Raw genomic sequence first — 17,646 nt, 5'->3', positions numbered from 1 at the left:
ATGCTCATCATCGCCGGTTCTTGAAGCATCTTAGGGACAAGTGTTGCTACACTTCCAAGAGTCAAGAGGCATCCTCAAGCTACACAAGACCAAGCAAGAAGAGGTTTTATTTGTTTTTGTGTGCACATTTGCTTCTTGTTTTAAGTTGTATGCTTCTGTGAGTGTTGTACAAGGTTTCTCCACCTCCGGTTGTTCTGAGAAGGAGGGTTTACATAGTGGAGAGTGTGCTCGGTGTGTGGATCCTTGGATTAGTCACCTCTTCTTGAGGTGGATACCAAGTAAAACTGTTTGTTAGCATTGAGAGCTTGCTTCGAGTATTTCCGCTGTTAAAGATCTTCATCGACGAAGCGAGCGAGCTATTCACCCCCTCTAGATCCAAAGTGTCTCAACAAGTGGTATCAGAGCGAGGTCGCTCTTCATTGGACTCATCACTGGAAAGGGCAACGAGCTAGAGGAAGAAGTTGAAGCCCTAAAGTCAACAAAGTCAAAGACTTCATCAAAAGAGCTCAACTTCAAGATGGATTTTTGAGATGGATTCGGATATGACACAAGGAGACCTCCACTATTTACAGCGTCAAGCTTCGATTTTTGGAAATAAAGGATCGAGAATTTCTTCATGATAGAGATAGAATAATAATTTGCTCTTATGGAGGGCTTTGAAGCTCCAAAGGATTGCAAAGGCAAAATTCTTAAGAAAAGTAATTAGAGCAGGGAGCAAATGCAAAGGTGCGTGACAAATGATAAGCTAACCAAAATTTTAGTTAATTTATTGTTAAGCACAATTATATGAAAGATTGGGGAATATCAAGACGCCAAGGGGCTTTGGTGTAAATTGGCAAGATCCATGAAGAGTCCTCCACTACAACAAATCAAGAAGAATCCAAATAGGGCAACTCATTGGATCAAGAAGAAGAGGACTCCGAAATTGCTAGGTGGTCAACATCGGAAGAAAGTGAAGAAGAATCATCCTCAAGAGAGCATGAAGACAAGACAAAGGAGTGTACTCCTTGTCTCACGTGCATGAGGATGAAGATGAAGAAGCCTCCACCTCTAGGATTGAGGGGGAGTGTCATTCATTGACACCGAAGCAAGAAGAGACCTCTACCTCCGGGTCAAATGAAGAGGAAGATGATGCCACCTCCAAAAATCAAGAAAAATCAAATAGAGGATCATGTGCCACTCCTACAAGAAAAGGTATAATAATTTCAATTGGTAATAATAAAAGTCATTTTATTTGTTTTGAGTGTAGGAAAAAGGGTCACTACAAGAATAAGTGTCTCAAATTGGCTAAGAAGAAGGGCTAAGTGACATCAAAGGGCAAAGAGAAGCCCAAGAAAGTTGATCCCGTGATACGGAAGGGAAAGGAGCACATTGTGTGATTCTTGTGTAGTCAAAAGGGATATTATCGAAGTTAATATCCTAAGGGGAGGAAATCAACTAAGAGTCAAGGAGGAAGCTCAAGTCAAGGGAGAGCCTCCAAGAGTAACACTAAGGTACCATTAGGTAATGACATTTATTCAATTCATGATAAAACATGCAGATTCAAATTTATATCATTTTAATGTTATTTATCATGAAAATAGGAAGCATGATAGAATTAAAGAAAAACATGCAGCTCATCATGCTAAAATTACTGTACCTAATGCTAGGAAGGTAGATGATAAATTAGGCAATAACTCTAAGGACTTTAGATACATGCCTAAGGAAAAGAAAACTCAAGGATTTAAGGAAAAAAAATCTAAATTCGAGGACTTATGGAAGGAAAATCAAGTCTTGAGGTCAAGACTTGAAAAATTAGAGAGGAACCTAGAAAACTTAACAATTAGTATCAAAAGGTCAAAGAAGTCAAATCTAGGTTTATGGAAGCAAGAGCCATCCAATGGACATAGAGGTTTAAGATATAAACCTAAAGCCAAGAAGGATGTTATTTCATATTATAGGGTTCCATATAGTTACGGAACTAACTCTAGGTCAAGTGGTCAAGCTAAGGTTACCAAGAAGGCCATCCCTAGAACTAATCTTGCAAACACTAATGTGACTAAAGCTTCAAAGAAGCCTAAGAGAGTTACTAAGAAGGTCATAAGAGAAGCTATCCCTAGAGTTGACCTAGAAGAATTGAGCATGACCAAGGCTTCTAAGAAGCCTAAGAATGTCATTAGGAAGGTATCAAGGGAAGTTATCCCTAGTGAATACCTAGAACACCTAAGGAGCACCAATCGATTTTGAGTTCCTAGGAGTATGTTCTCTACACCCTAGATGGGTATAGAGAGTGTCAACTCTAGTTGGAAGGGTAATTAACTTAACCTTGAAGAAGTTGACACTTGGAGGGCATTTTCAAGGTAGTTGTACTCCTTAAAAATAAGAATGATTTGATGTTTACTCTTTGGAAGAGTAAAATATGCCAAAATTTGAAGAATTGTGCTTAATTAAAATTGGCATAAATAGAAAAAGTCAAAGAAATGCCATGTTGGATTTTGACATTTTCTTAGAAGAGAAAAAAGGGGTAACTTAGGATTAATTTTAATTTAGTAATTAATTAGGAATACTTAGATGCATAATCTAAGTATATTATTTATGCTAAAGTGACATACTTATTTGGCATTCTGCATCCATACCTATTATGAAAAATAAAAATACCATGTCATGTCATACTTACATCATATAGCAATAATATATTTTCTTTTTAAAAAACTATTCATTTTGATATATGTCATTAATCATCATACATTATTTTAAATTTCTTGTAATTAAGGATAATGACATTAATCAACAAATGATATCCTAGATGGATGACCAATTTTATAATGCCTAGATAGATATACATGATCCCTTAAATTAGGGAAAACCAATATCTACATCTCACAAAGACCATAAGTTGACTTGTATTTGTTTTAGTGCACATTAAATACAAGTGAGATGTTAGGAAGATGAACATAATTCAAGATGTTGGTTTAGTGTATCTTTTTGAGTTTTAGTATAATCCAAGCATATAGTTATGTGTTATCCAATTATTGGAAAAGCTAATGTACAAGTCATGTACATTTAGCCCAAAGAACATGGTTGGAAATTAGTTTTAAAAATATTTTAAAATACTTTTAGAAAATTTTGGTGAAGACTATCTTTTGATAGTAATCATCATTATATAATTAGGTAAAAATTAGGAAGAAATATTAAAGTTTTCAATGATTTCAAGTTTTATGTCAATTTTTAAAAATAAGATGTATTTTCTTAGAATATTATTTTTCCATGATACTATATGTCTTAAATAATATCTATATAAATTTTTATGATTTTTACAATTTTGTAGAATTATTGGAGCATTTCTAAATTTTGATTAAAACTTGATTTCAGGCAATTAGAAACCCAATCAAGTGACTGATAATTGGGAGGAGTTCAATCGATTAGGTAATCGATTGAACTGGGTTTTTCTGTGAACAGAAATTTGCGGAATTGATTAGCTGATTGATTGAACCCTGCCTTGATTGATTAGTTGATCAATTCAAGTGCATTTTTCCATGAACAGAATCTCATGGAATCGATTGAGTTTCAACTTCAATAGATTGGAAAAGCTTATTTTAGCTGTAAATTTCTGATTTCAGACATTTGGGCCATGTTTAGTTATGTTAACCATCCCTAACCCTAAGAAATTCTTTTATGAACATTTAAGGGTAATTTTTTTTTTTTATGAAAACAAGAATAGAATGGTTAAGGAAGACTAAGTTGGAGTTTAGGTTGAGGTTTGCATTCAATATTGACTCTTGAACTTCAAAACTTCAAAACTTCAAATTTTAGATTTTCTAAAGGTTTAAAAATTTTAAGTCATTGTTAGTATAATAATAGAAGGTTAGAGCATGTTTTGAGGGGGAGCTACTCCTTAAAAACATAAATTTATTCTTAACAAACTATTGGAAGGTTATAAACCTTCATTATTGTAAATGCTCTAGGATGGACATTGTATGATGGAAGGATGCTCTAGGGTGAGCATTGGGCATAATGAAAGGTATAGGACTTTCATTGTGATGTTCTGAATAACAAGTAAGGTTGTGAACAAAATGAGATAACTATTAAGGAGAAGGATTTTTTATGTGTGCTAAAGGGGGAGAATGTGAGATTTAAGTTAGAAAATTCTCTATATTCACAGAGGGAGATTATGAAACCCTTATGTTAAAGGGAAGAATGAAGGAAACCCTCATTCATGCTTTTACATGAAGAAAAAGTTGAGGCTATGAGATTAGCCTAAGTTAAACGTATTGTCAAACATCAAGAATATGGAGATTGTTGGTGTAATTTCCCTTAGGTCAAGGTTGATTAACCTTAAGTTGGCTCAATCTTGAGTCTGGTTGTTTGAGTTTAGAAGTTTGACAATATATGGAGATTGTATGTGTAATTGTCCATTTGTGGAGATTGGTCAAAATTGACCAGTTTAATCTAAAGAAGAGTCGAGTAGGTCAAGGTTGACCAGATACTTGACCAGAAAGTTCTAACTGGAAGTTAGGTAAGGGTAAGTCTAATGGGAAGGTTGGCAGAAGAAGGAAAGTTCCGGTGTGTGAAGCCAGGCAGTTGTGAGTCCTAGTGAATGAAGCTAGGTAGAAGGAAAATCCTGGTGAGTGAAGTTAGGTGAAATCCCTAGTGAGTGAAGCTAGCCAGTTGAAAAATCCTGGTGAGTGAAGCCAAGTGAAAGTCCTAGTGAGTGAATCAAGGTAGTTAGGAAGTCCTGGTGAGTGAAGCTAGGCAATGAAAATTCAGGTGGGTCAAGGTTGACCGGACATCTAATGTTTGGAAGTCCAAGTAGGTCATGGAGGACCGACACTTGGCACGAGGCGGTAAGTCTAAGTGGGTCAAGGTTGACCAGACACTTGGCATAAGGATAAAATTTTAAGTGCGTCAAAGGATTGACTGGATACTTGGTGATAAAATCCCAGCAGGTCATGGTTGATTAGATGCCAAGGATAGGGAAGTTCCAACAGATCACGGTTGATCGGATATTGGGATTGGGACAGACTTGAGTTAGTCAAGTTAGGGTGGGTTAGTCGATCAACCAATTGATTGAACTAGAGCTCAATTGATCAGTTGATCGATTCAGAGAGTTTCACGAGCAATGATAGTCTAACCGATCAGCCGATCTATTGGGGCTACGCTAATCAATCAGCTGATCAATTGGAGGTTGTTCACGCGAAGAGCATAGTGTGCTCCCCAATCGATCAACCAATCGATTGGGATACTCCAATCAATCGACTGATCGATTGGGGGTTGTTTTTCTCACGATGGATGTGAAGAAGCCAGAATTGATTGATCAATCGATTTCGGGGTTTCTTTAAAAGCACAAAAGTTTGCTGGATCGATCAGTCAATCGATTCAGCTACTCCCAATCGATCAGCCGATCAATTGGGATATGACCGTTGCATAGGTTGTGACTTTTGGATGATTGAGATTGCTTGAATCTTACATGGAAATCTATTGGAAGAAAGCCAATCAATTAAGAGACTTAGATCAAGGAGTATAAAGGTGACAGCGAGGTTCAAGCGTAACATAGCTTATACATGATTTTCTCCGCTTCTTCACGCTCATTATCACCGGTTCTTGAACATCTTGGGGACAAGTGTTGCTGCACTTCCAAGAGTCAAGAGGCATCCTTAAGCTACACAAGACCAAGCAAGAAGAGGTTTTATTTATATTTGTGTACATTTACTTCTTGTTTTGAGTTGTATACTTTTGTGAGTGTTGTATGAGGTTTCTCCACCTCCGGTTGTTCTGAGAAGTAGGGTTTACAAATTGGAGAGTGTGCTCGGTGTGTGGATCCTTGGATTAGTCATCTCTTCTTGAGGTGGATACTAAGTAAATCTACTTGTTAGCATTGAGAGTTTGCTTTGAGTATTTCCGCTACAAAAGATCTTCATCGACGAAGTGAGAGAGCTATTCACCCCCTCTAGTTATGTAGGTTTGGTGAAACTGATTGAATGCTTGCGCTTGGGAATGAATGAGTTCATTAAAGTTGGGGAGAATGTTATTCACATACATTCTTAATATTGATGTTTGCTTTAGGACAAACAAAGATTTGTTCTGTGGGATTTTGATGCATCTATTTTATATAAGTATTTTGACATGTTTCAATGCATTTTTTGACCTCCTTTGCGTGCAAATATTTCATGATTTCATTTCTTTATACTTCATGTCATTATATTTCAATCTTGGGATATTGCTCTCGTGCATTTCTTGTGTTAGGGTGTGGAATGGAGTGAAAAATGAAGATTGAAGACTAAGTTGGGAGTTTCTAGCACTGAGCATAGGCGCATGTGCCTAACGGCATGGTCCGTGCTAAGCTTCCAACACAGAACATGGGTAGTCGTGCTCGGCGGCATGACTTGTGTTCAGTTTGGCTTTTGATCTAGACTAAAGAAACAACGCTCTACACGGGTGGCCATGCCCAGAGGCACAGTCTGTATCAGGCTTCTGTTCCAACCACTATTTAAAGAGATCCCACCATTTGGATTGGGGATTCGATTTTGGGACCATTTGAGGGTTCCAAGTAAATTTAAGGAGGAGATCCAAGTACCATCCACGCCATATGGGCAAAGGGGGAAGATGATGAGCATCTAGGAAGAGGATTCTTCGATCAAGCCTAAGCCTTTTCTCTCATTTCTCTGTTTCTCTAAATTTGTAATCAGATTTCTGAATCATGATCATGATTTGTGATTGTAACCCCACAGTTATGGGGTAAATGCTAGATTCTAGGATTAGGGAGTAGCTTTGTGTGATGTAAACACTTTCTTTTTTTTTTATCTAAGCATGTTGAATCTTCTTGTTCAATGATATGTGATTTTTGGCCTGAATCTTCTATGTTAGCATGATATTGATGCCCAAAGCATGAGATTCATATCCTGCGAGGGATTCAAAGATGAGCCAAAAAGGAGAATTTAACCCTCCGACAGTAGAAAATTGAGTCGCGGAGAGTTTGCTACAAAAATAGATTGTTATGCTGTGAAAAGCCCTAGATTATCATAGAATTTAATGGATTAATCTTAATTGATTGTCACATAGTAAGAGAATGATTATTTAGGGGTCGTTTATGTTATGATCCTTTATTCAGTCCACTCTAAAAGTAGTTGATAATTGAAATTAGTATGCCAGTGCAGTTCTAAAAGTTTACACTGGTTACATAGGATAGTCTACCTACATAAATCAACATTGAGAATAGAAATTCAAATGTAGATCAAGTGTTTACTTGCATAGAAGTGAAATTGAAATCCTAGAATCACTCTTTCTTTGACTGATAGCATCACTTTTTGACTCGCTACTGTGTTTTCTGCTGCATTGCTACTGTTTGAGTGGGTCCCCTCTTATTGGACTATTATTGCTTTTATTATCTTTCTGAGTTGGCTACCATTTCTCTCTCTTTCCCCTCTTCACTTTAGCTATTGATTTCTATGTTTGTGACATCCTGCATCTTTGATTAAGTCTAAACAATTAAATATGTTCAGTAAGTTGGTATTCAATCACTAGTCTCTGTGGATTCAATTTTTATTACTTGACGATCTGATCGTGCACTTGCGGTTTGCTCACATCACGCTCATCTTTCCTCGCTTGGTACTTCTTAAGCTCAAACACCTGGCTTTCCAACTAATCCTTCTAGGCCTCAAGCGTCACCACGGAGGCTTGCAGTTCTATCAGGGAGGCCTCCTAGCCCATCCTCAACTATGATAAGGGCGGCCTCCAACTTGTAGCATTGAGCTTCTGCTAGGGTTTGGGTTGACTCAACCTCCTCTCAAGTAGCTCCCAATTCCACTTTTAGGAGTTTGAGCTGTAAGTACCCCGTGGTAGTTTTGTTATGGTCAACCAAGTTAAGATAGGTCCTGTGTATATTTGATCCTTGTGTCTAAGTATGCAAGAGCTTAGGAACATAAGAAGTCGAGCGGAAGACGCAGCTAGCAAGAAGGATGACACGGGAAGGAAGTCCATGGGATCGGTGCATCTGAAGGACAAGATGCTACAGAAGAGTACACCGGTAAACGAGAAGGATGTGAGTGGTGGTCCGAGGGATGAGAAGTCAGGGAGGAAGATTACTCAAGGAGAAGGCCGGGGTTATGTTTGGGTGAGCCCAATTTCAGATTGACAAAATCACCCAGGTGATCAAAACATCAGAAGAGCAAACAGAGACCTGTGGAGCTACTGGAGGCACCTCTAATGATGTTGGAGGCGTCCTCGTGCCTTTTTGGTGCAAGGTACCTTCAACCAGTTGAAGGAAACCTCACACCTTTTTAGAAGGCGCCTTCAACCGCTTAAAGGCGTCTTAGACTGAGCACAATAACCGTTAGTGAAGATAGAGTTTTATTTTTACACAGATAATGCTTCCTACGTTGGAGGCAGCTTCCAGCCTATTGAAGGTGTCTTCAACCCTCGGATAAGATTTTCCAGGAGCTATAAAAAGACCTCTGGAGGTAGGAAATTAACAACCACTTCTGTATTATTTTTCTTAGTCATTTATAAACTATCAACGTTTGTAAAAGGCATCTCCGCCTTTAACGAAGGAGTTTCTTAGTTAACTTTTCAACGCCTTAGATTAACAACCACCTAAATTGTAACCAAGTAAAACTCTGATCTTTTAACTTATCATTTAAGTTATTTTCATTAATGTTTATTGTCTATATATTTGCTTAATTTGATTGTGCATCCTTGCTAAGCAAAGCAAGAGATTCATTTTAAATTTGATCGTAGGCAATTCACCCCTCTCTTGCCAGCCCCGCTGCACTAACAATTGGTATCAGAGCCTAACCACTTCAGAAGGACTAACCACCGACTGTAGTACAAGATAATGGCCGGAGCTAGCATCCACCTACCAGTGTTTAAGGGGGAGTTCGTATTTTGGAAGCGACGAATGAAGGTGTTCTTTAAGATAATTAATATTTTATTGATAATGTAATATGATTTTGAAGCACCAAAGAATAAGAATGGAGAAGAACTCGAAGAACACCTCTGGACCAAAAAGTAGCGCGACGAGTTTATGGTAAACGGTAAGGTTGAATTTCACCTTATGAGTGTACTACTAGTTAAGGAACTTCACAAAATTGGAAACTACAAAAGTGCAAAAGAACTTTGGGAAAAGTTCTTAAAACTCCATGAAGAACCAAAAGAAGCCGAATCTAACTCCTCGATGGACACTGAGTCGTCGTCCGAAGAACCTGAAGCCGAGGAAATTTTCGGAACGGCATTTATAGCCGACTACCTACCTGAAGACAAAGAAAACTCATCCCAGATAAGAATTGATAAAGGGGGAGATCAGAGTCTTCGGAAGAAAGCAGCGACGTTGGGGGAGTATCAGACAATAAAATCGTAACGGTAAGTAAGGTATGTTCCTGATCTCTTGAGGAATTATTTGAATTTATTAAAAAAAACTTTCTAAAAATATGGTGGATTTAGAAAAAGAGAATGTAAAGTTAAAATTTACTTTAACAAATGCATGCGGTCCAGAAGACTTTGATAAATTGAAATTTAAAAATGATAAATTAAAAGATAAAATAAAATTGTTAGAAAAAGACAATTCATGCTCAAATTTTTTACATGCTCTAGAAAGAAATTACAAATATCATCAAAAGCTTAACTGTTATATAACGAAAGGGCCAAATTATAAAAATAGAAAGACAATTAATTCCTAGAAAATATTTGGTTAACTCAGTAGGACATAATTTATTTTGGGTTCTAAAATCTTTTTTAAATTAATTTTCGATAAAGTAAGTTTTGAGTAATTTTTTTTATTATATATTCTTTACTCAAAATCTTATCTATGCTTTAATTTATTGAATTTAATCATCTTTATAAAATTATTTATTTTTTCAATCTTCTAGTCTTAATTTTTTGCTGAAAGTTTTTTTTTCTCATTGATTTATTTTCTACAAAAAATATTAACGAAAATCATATATTGAAAGTTAAAAATACCTTTTAGACTAATTTTTGGAATCTTTTATTTTTCTATATTAAATCATGATCTTGACAAAAATTATCGTTTGAATTAATAGAAATTATTTTGCAAAAAGTAAAATTTCATGAACCCCACGAAAATTTCACAATTTTTATTTTATATTTTTCCTTATTTTTTTGATGTGATCAAAGGGGGAGAAATACGTAAAAGTTAAGGGTGAGTTAGGATAATTCTCATAATTTATATTCTTGTATCTAATTTTCAAATTAATTTTTTTTTAATTCATTGCTTTACTATATTATTTCATTTTCTATTTAACCCTAACTTAACTTGGGTTGATGCACATCAAAAAGGAGAAGATTATAAGTACCCCATGGTAGTTTTGATGTGGTCAATCAAGTTAAGTTAGGTCATGTATATGTTTGTTCCTTGTGTCTAAGTGTGCAGGAGCTTAGGAACACAAGAAGTCGAGTAGAAGACGCAGTTAGTGAGAAGGATGACATGAGAAGGGAGTCGATGGGTTCAATGCATCTGAAGGACGAGATGCTATAGAAGAGTTCACTGGCAAACAAGAAGGATGTGTGCGACTGTCTGAGGGACAAGAAGCCAGGGAGGAAGGCTGCTCAAGGAGAAGGCCAGAGTTAGGTCTGGGTAAGCCCAATTCCAGATGGTCAAAATCACCCAGGGGATCGGAGCAGAGGAAGAGCAAACAGAGAGTTGTGGAGTTGTTGGAGGTGCTTCCAATAATGTTAGAGGTGCCCTCGTACCTTTTTGGTAGAAGACGCCTTCAACCCGTTGAAGGCGTCCTCATGCTTTTTTGGTAGGCACCTTCAACCCCTTGAAGGCGTGTTAGACTGAGTAAACAGTAACCGTTAGCGAAAATAGAGTTTTATCTTTGCACGAATAACGCGTGTCATGCTAGAGACCCCTTCCAGCCTATTGAAGGTCCCTTCACCCCTCGGATAAGATTTTTCAGGAGCTATAAAAAGGTCCCTGAAGTTAGAAAATTTACAACAACTTCTGTATTAACTTTCCTAATCATTTCTGAGATGTCAACGTGTGTAAAAGGCTTCTCCGCCTTCAATGAAAGAGTTTCTTAGTGAGCTTTTCAACGCCTTGGATTAATAACCACCTAGGTTGTAATTAAGTAAAACTCAAGCCTTTTACCTTATCCTTTAAGTTGCTTTTATTAATGTTTATTTTCTATATATTTGCTTAATTTAATTGTGCATCCTTGCTAAGCAAAACAAGAGATTCATTTTAACTTTGATCATAGGCAATTCACCCCCCTCTTGCCGGCCCCACTGCTCCAGCATGAGCTCCTTCCAGTTATCATCCTGGATGGCTAGTCAACCTGTTGTCACTTCAGGTGATCGATATTTAACTATGCGAGTGATATTTTCCTCTTGAGCTGTGGTCAAAACTGTTGAGAAGGGTTGTGGCTAGCCAGGTCTCCAATTTAGCTCTGCAGGCTTGCATCTCTCGACGACCCTGCCAGATCTAGGGGTATCGTTCGTCAAATACCATTGGTTGGGATTTTTGCTTAGTCCCATTGAGCAGAGGTTCCTCCGCCAAAGCTCGGATGAGTATGTCTTTAGTTGCTTCTTTGGCATTCCTCCATCTGAGGGCTTCTAGACCATAGAAGGAGAGATCCAGCCTATGCTCTTCTTGAACTAGTTCTTGGGATAGCTCTACGGTGACTAGGATACCCTCTTCACCTTGAAAATCCTCTTGATGACCTGTATAACTTGAATCCACAGGAGCATTATGAAGGACCCACCCTCATGCTGGAAGCTCCCAATTCGATAGCGAGCAGGAAAGTTGGGGTCCTAGGAGGTAGTGGGAGGTGCATCAAGGGAAGATTGGCCATTACTAGGTGGTTCTTTGACTGGATTCGTGCATTTGGTGGATAAATTGGCGAGTAGATCAATGGACCTAGGAATACGGCTAAGATTCGTGTGGGAGTGAATTTGCCGAGTGGCCAATTAAGGGTCCAGATAGATGACATCTTTTCTTTAAAATTCTAAGGGGCTTTCTACTCTGTAGATGAAGTCAGTTTCGATGCGCTGGATCGATGAACTAGAGACCTCCTCAAGTCTCCCGTTGAGCTCAGTGTGTAACGCCCTGAGGGTATACTTGTCCGTTAAACCGGATAGTGCCCCTAGTGATAATATAAGAAATAACTGATACCCAACCAATTAAAACCAATTCAAACACTAAAGCAATATTAAATCACTAAACACATAAAAGCTGATGTGTATATGTATACATGAACATGTGAACATACTAACTAAACAAGTTAAAAGTTGTACTGTTTTAACAAAACTCAAAATTGATATAGAAAAAAAACTATAAATACAGGCAGCAGAAAATAATCCAAATAACTTCAACAGAAATTCAAACTCGAGTGAGACTGGCAGCAAGGACCTCTGAGTGATATAACACATCGTCGGCGATCTATGACGTAGGGCGAGCGACGATGGAATCTGAAGAGGAAGAAGGGATCAGGCTGAAATAGTAAGGAGAGAAAAAACAAATTTAGGGTTTTAATTAAAATCTTATATTAATTATTTCAATCAACTCTTAACTTAAATGAAGTATCTAAATAGGGTTTCATAAATCCTAATCAATTCATTTCCTTAAACATGTCATATGACTTCGATTTAAATCCCGAAATTTTTTAAAAAAATTATACACGGTTATATCTTAATTTATGTTATTATTATTAAATTGTCATACCTCACATCATATATTCAAATTGATGATCTTCATAGTGGGCCAGCATGTCTTCACCTTTTGGCAAATTATCTAGGGTGTTTAGTTTGCTTCAATGGTTCAATATCCACATATACGTAGTCACCTTCATTTTAGCACAAAATCAATGACTATCTTCCAAGTTATAATAATTAGGGATATAAACGAGTCGAGCTGAGCCGAGATTTGAGATGTTAAGCTTATTTAATAAGGTAACCGAGCCAAGTCAAGTCGAGTTTAAAATGAACCAAGCCTTTGAAATGATTGTTCAAGCTTAGCTTGATTTATTTATTATAAGTTTGAGCTTATTTGAAACTTGACTTGAGCTTGATACGTTTAGATGTTATCGAGCTCTTAATTCAAGCTTGGCTTGAACTTGGTTTGATCTTGGTATATTTAAATGTTATCGAGCTCTCAATTTAAACTTATTTGATTGTTTAAAACTTTTAGTTGTTTGATTGATTATTTTGAGCTTGATAATTTAAATTTATTTATTTATTTTATTTTAATTTATTATTTATTTAGCATATTGATAAAAAATTTATTAATAAATATTGTTCACGAGCATTGCTTACGAATGTTAGAACACATATGTATTCAAGTTTGTTTATTTAATTTAACGAATTATTCAAATTTATTTGTTTAATTGATATTATGTATATTGAATGAACATAAATAAATTCTTACTAAGCCGAATACTAAATTTATTCTTAAATATTTGATTTATTTATAGCTCTAACAATAATCACCACAATGAGTTTATAATCTGGTCATTCAGGTTGTTGACAAGTTAATGGTTTGATCTCGTGGGGAAATTTTAGTATAACGATGTGGATCATATCTGTTTAGATTCTCAATGCATCCCTTTGGCTATTAAAACATCTGTTTCTCGTGGTAGATGCACCACTTTCATTGGATCGTTTGTTTCCCTTGGGTTGCATGAGCGACCTTGGCAACTCGCGGCTGCCTGGGCTATACGTCCATGGGCCATGCGTCTAGGGGCGTGCACCTTTACTACCATACGTAGTTTTTCCCAGTTATCTTCTGCCTTATTAAAGCAGAACTCTAAAAATTTTAATTTTATACCTAATTAACTTTTGAGATTTTGTTAATCTTATGTTTTTAGCCATTTTCTCACCTCTTAATAGTCCCACAAAAATCAACATTCATGCATATTAGAGTTAACAATAATCTATTCATGCCTATCGACCTTGTTCGTGATGGAGCTAATATTCATGTTGGATTTAATTGAATCATTCATAAATCAAATAATGTCGAATACTAATTTTTTATTCATTAAAGAAATTGATTTGTAACGGTCTATTTACATGAAATATCTGTGTATAGAATATATTCAATTTATTAGTTACAAAAATTAATTTTCAATATGTTTTTAATAAATTGTTGAAAGGTAAGAAATTCATGATTGCTTAATTTTTCAAATATTTTTTATTTTAAAATCACATTTGCTTGTGACAATGTTGAAATCAGTAGATTCATCGTAGAAATTTTTAGTCACTCTTCCGTGCTTGTAGATATTTAAGCATTTGTGATAACATTATTCACTCGCAAATTATAATTAGATTTTTTTTTTAAGGTGATAATTGTGGCATGCAATTATTAGCTGTTAAAAAAAAATAAAACAAAACAAACTTCTGCATGACTCTTGAGTCTTTGCAGCTGTCGTCGTAGACCCGGAACGTTATATTTGGGTTCTAAGTGAAGTGGAACACATAATTAAAATAGACTTAAACCAACTATTAAAATAGACTTAACACGACGTCAGCATTTGAGATGCCTTTCCTTATCTTAATGGTGAGGGGCCAAGCAAAAGTATATATCCCGTGATAAATATAGATGTGGAAAATGAAATATAAATGGAAGTCCAACATATGACTATTCTTATGTGGAAAATCAAGGATTTATTATGTGGAAAATCAAGGATTTATTATCACATTCATAAATACAATGTACAAAGTTGACCAAGTTAATAAAATTCGAACGGATTCGTATTGAGTTGTGATGTTTTAGTAATATGGTGAGTATATGTGAGTGAGTGGTAGTTGGTTAGTGAGACATAGGTCGAAGTTGATTAGAGTACTTGATGGTGTAGAAGTATAATAGGGGATTGATAAAAGAAAAGTTTAAGTGAGTTACAATTGACCGGATACTTAACATGTAAGAGAAAAGTCTAAGTGGGTTACGGTTGACCGATCACTTTCATGAGGTAATTAGAAGTCCAATTGAGTCATGATTGGCTAGTGAAGGGAAGTTTAAATGGGTCATATGGAGGACCGAACATTTGACATTAGAAGAAGTGTTGCTATATTTTCCACCACCAAAAGACAATCTAAAGTAAGAAAAGAGCAAGCAAAGCAACACTCATGTTGTAAAGTCGTTTTCGATTTCTTTGTCACCTAGTTTGCATTTCTTTTTTGTATTTATTGTATTCTAGCCTATACAAGGTTTTTCCACCTCCGGAAAGTTTCCAAGAAGTGATTTCATAGTGGATGAGATTGTGAAAGTTGGACTCTGGATTAGTCACCTCAAGGTGGTAGAGATCAAATAAAATTCACGTGTTAGCATTGGTGAGTCTTTGCTTCAAGATATCCACTACAAATTATCATAGACTAAGCGATCAAAGCTATTCACCCCCCTTCTATCTCCCAAAGTGTCGTAACAAGTGGTATTAGAGCGAGATCGCTCTTCTTGGACTAATCACTGAAAGAGCAACAAACTAGAGGAAGAAGAAGACATTGAAGCTTGAAGCCCTAATTTCAATGAGTCAAGAAATTATCATTCAAGGAGCTCAAGGTCAAAAGTAAAGTGTCAAGATGGATTCGGATATGATATTCGAGCACCTCCACCATTCAGAATTGGAAGCTTCGATCTTTGGAAATCAAGGGTCAAAAATTTCTTCATAATGGACATAGAGCAATGGTTTGCTCTAATAGAGGGGTTTCAAACTCCAATTGATGTAAAAAGAAAGCTTCTCAAGAAGAAGAAATGGACCGAAGAGCAAGTCAAGAGGTGCTAGAAAAATGATAAGGTAACTAAATTATTGGTTAATTTATTGTCAACCACCATATTGTGAAAAATTAGAGAATTTCAAGATGCCAAGGAGCTATGGAGTAAATTGTCAAAGCTTTATGAAGACCCTCCTCAACGGAAAGCAACTACAAAGGCAAAGAAGGAAACTCTTTGTTTCACGTGCATGATGATTCAGAGGTTGAGAGACATTCAACATTTGAGGATGAAATCAAAGAGCCATCCATCTCAAGAATTGGGGGGAGTGTAGTTCGTTGACACCAGAACAAGAAGAGGTGCTACATCCAGATCAAATGAAGAATCATATGCCACTCTTATGAGTAAAGAATGTATAATAATTTCAATTTGTAAAAATAAAAAATCATATCATATGCTTTAAGTATAAGGAAAATGGATACTACAAGAGTAAGTGTCCAAAATTAGCTAAGAAGAAGACCCAAGTGACATCCAAGGTGAAGGAGAAGCAAAAGGAAGCATTACTCGTGATACACAAAGCCAAGGAGCGCATTATGTGCTACATATGCAACCCAAAAGGGCACTACCAGAATCAATGTCCAAAGGGAAGGCTTAACAAGGGAGGAAATTCAAATCAAGGGGGAGTTTCAAAGAATAAAGTTAAGGTATTATTAGTTAATGGTACTTATTTAAATCATGATATAAAGTATGCTAGAATTAATTTTTATCATTTTAATACTATTTATCATGAAAATATAAAGCATAAAAAATCTAAAGATAATTATAATCTTTTCATGCTAGAACTACTTTACCTAAAGATAGGAAGGTATAAAATATTTTAGACAAGAAACCAAAACAAGTTAAATATGTGCCTAAACTGAAATGCGTCCAAGGAAATAATAGAAAATCAAAATTTGAGGATTTATGATAGAAAATCAAGAGGTCAAAACTTGAAACATTAAAAAAATCCCTTAAAAGAATCAAAAATTTGATTAAGGGGTCAAAAAAGTAAAACCTAGGTTTAGGGAAACAAGAGTCACTCAATGGCAAGAGAGGTTTGTGTTACAAGCCAAAAGAAAGAAGAATATGTTCTCATATCATAGAGTTCTATATGATTATGAAACTAACCCTAGGTCTAGGAGTCAAGCCAAAGTTACAAGGAAAATTATCCTTAGAGTTGACCTTGAAGAGACTAGTGTGACTAAGACTTCTAAGAAGCCTAGGAAAGTTATCCCTAATTAGTACCTAGAATACCAAAGGAACACTAATAGATTTTGGGTTCCTAAGGGTGTATTCACTACACCCTAGGTGGGTTTAGAATATGTCAACTCTAATTGAATGAGTGATTAATCCAACCTTAAGGAAGTTGACACTTTGGGATATTTTCAAGGCAGTGGTCAACCTTAAAAGTGAAGAATTGATTTTTACTCTTGAAGAGTAAAAGTGTGCCAATAAATTTGAGGGATTAATGATCAAATTGGAACAAATAGGATAAAAGTTAAATAAATACCAAGTTGAGATTTTTGGCATCTTCTGAGGAGATAAGGACAAACTTAGGTTTATTTTTAATTTAGCGATTAATTAGTGATACTTAGATAGAAAATTTAGGTATTTTTTATTCTATAATTACCATGATTGTGTGCCTTATCATATACCATGACATCATATTTTGTATTCAAATTCATATTATAATAAAAAAAATACTATATGTCATGTCATACATATATTATCTAGATATGATAGTTTTTCTTTTAAAAAATGCTCATTTTAATGTATGTCATATTCATTATCATGCATTATTTTATATTTCTTAAAATTAAGGACAATGACATCAAATGACATTCTAGGTTGGATGATCAAAATTTAAATTACCTAGTTAGATATGCATGATCCCTTAGTTTTAGGAAAAGCCTATTTTACATCTCACAAGACCATAAGGATGACTTTTATGTATATTGAGGCACATTAGATATAAG

This window comes from Zingiber officinale, chromosome 1A (genome assembly GCF_018446385.1).
Source record: "Zingiber officinale cultivar Zhangliang chromosome 1A, Zo_v1.1, whole genome shotgun sequence".
NCBI classification, from domain to species: domain Eukaryota; kingdom Viridiplantae; phylum Streptophyta; class Magnoliopsida; order Zingiberales; family Zingiberaceae; genus Zingiber; species Zingiber officinale.
The sequence above is the reverse complement of the archived record's forward strand: the minus strand, read 5'-3'. Positions refer to the sequence as shown.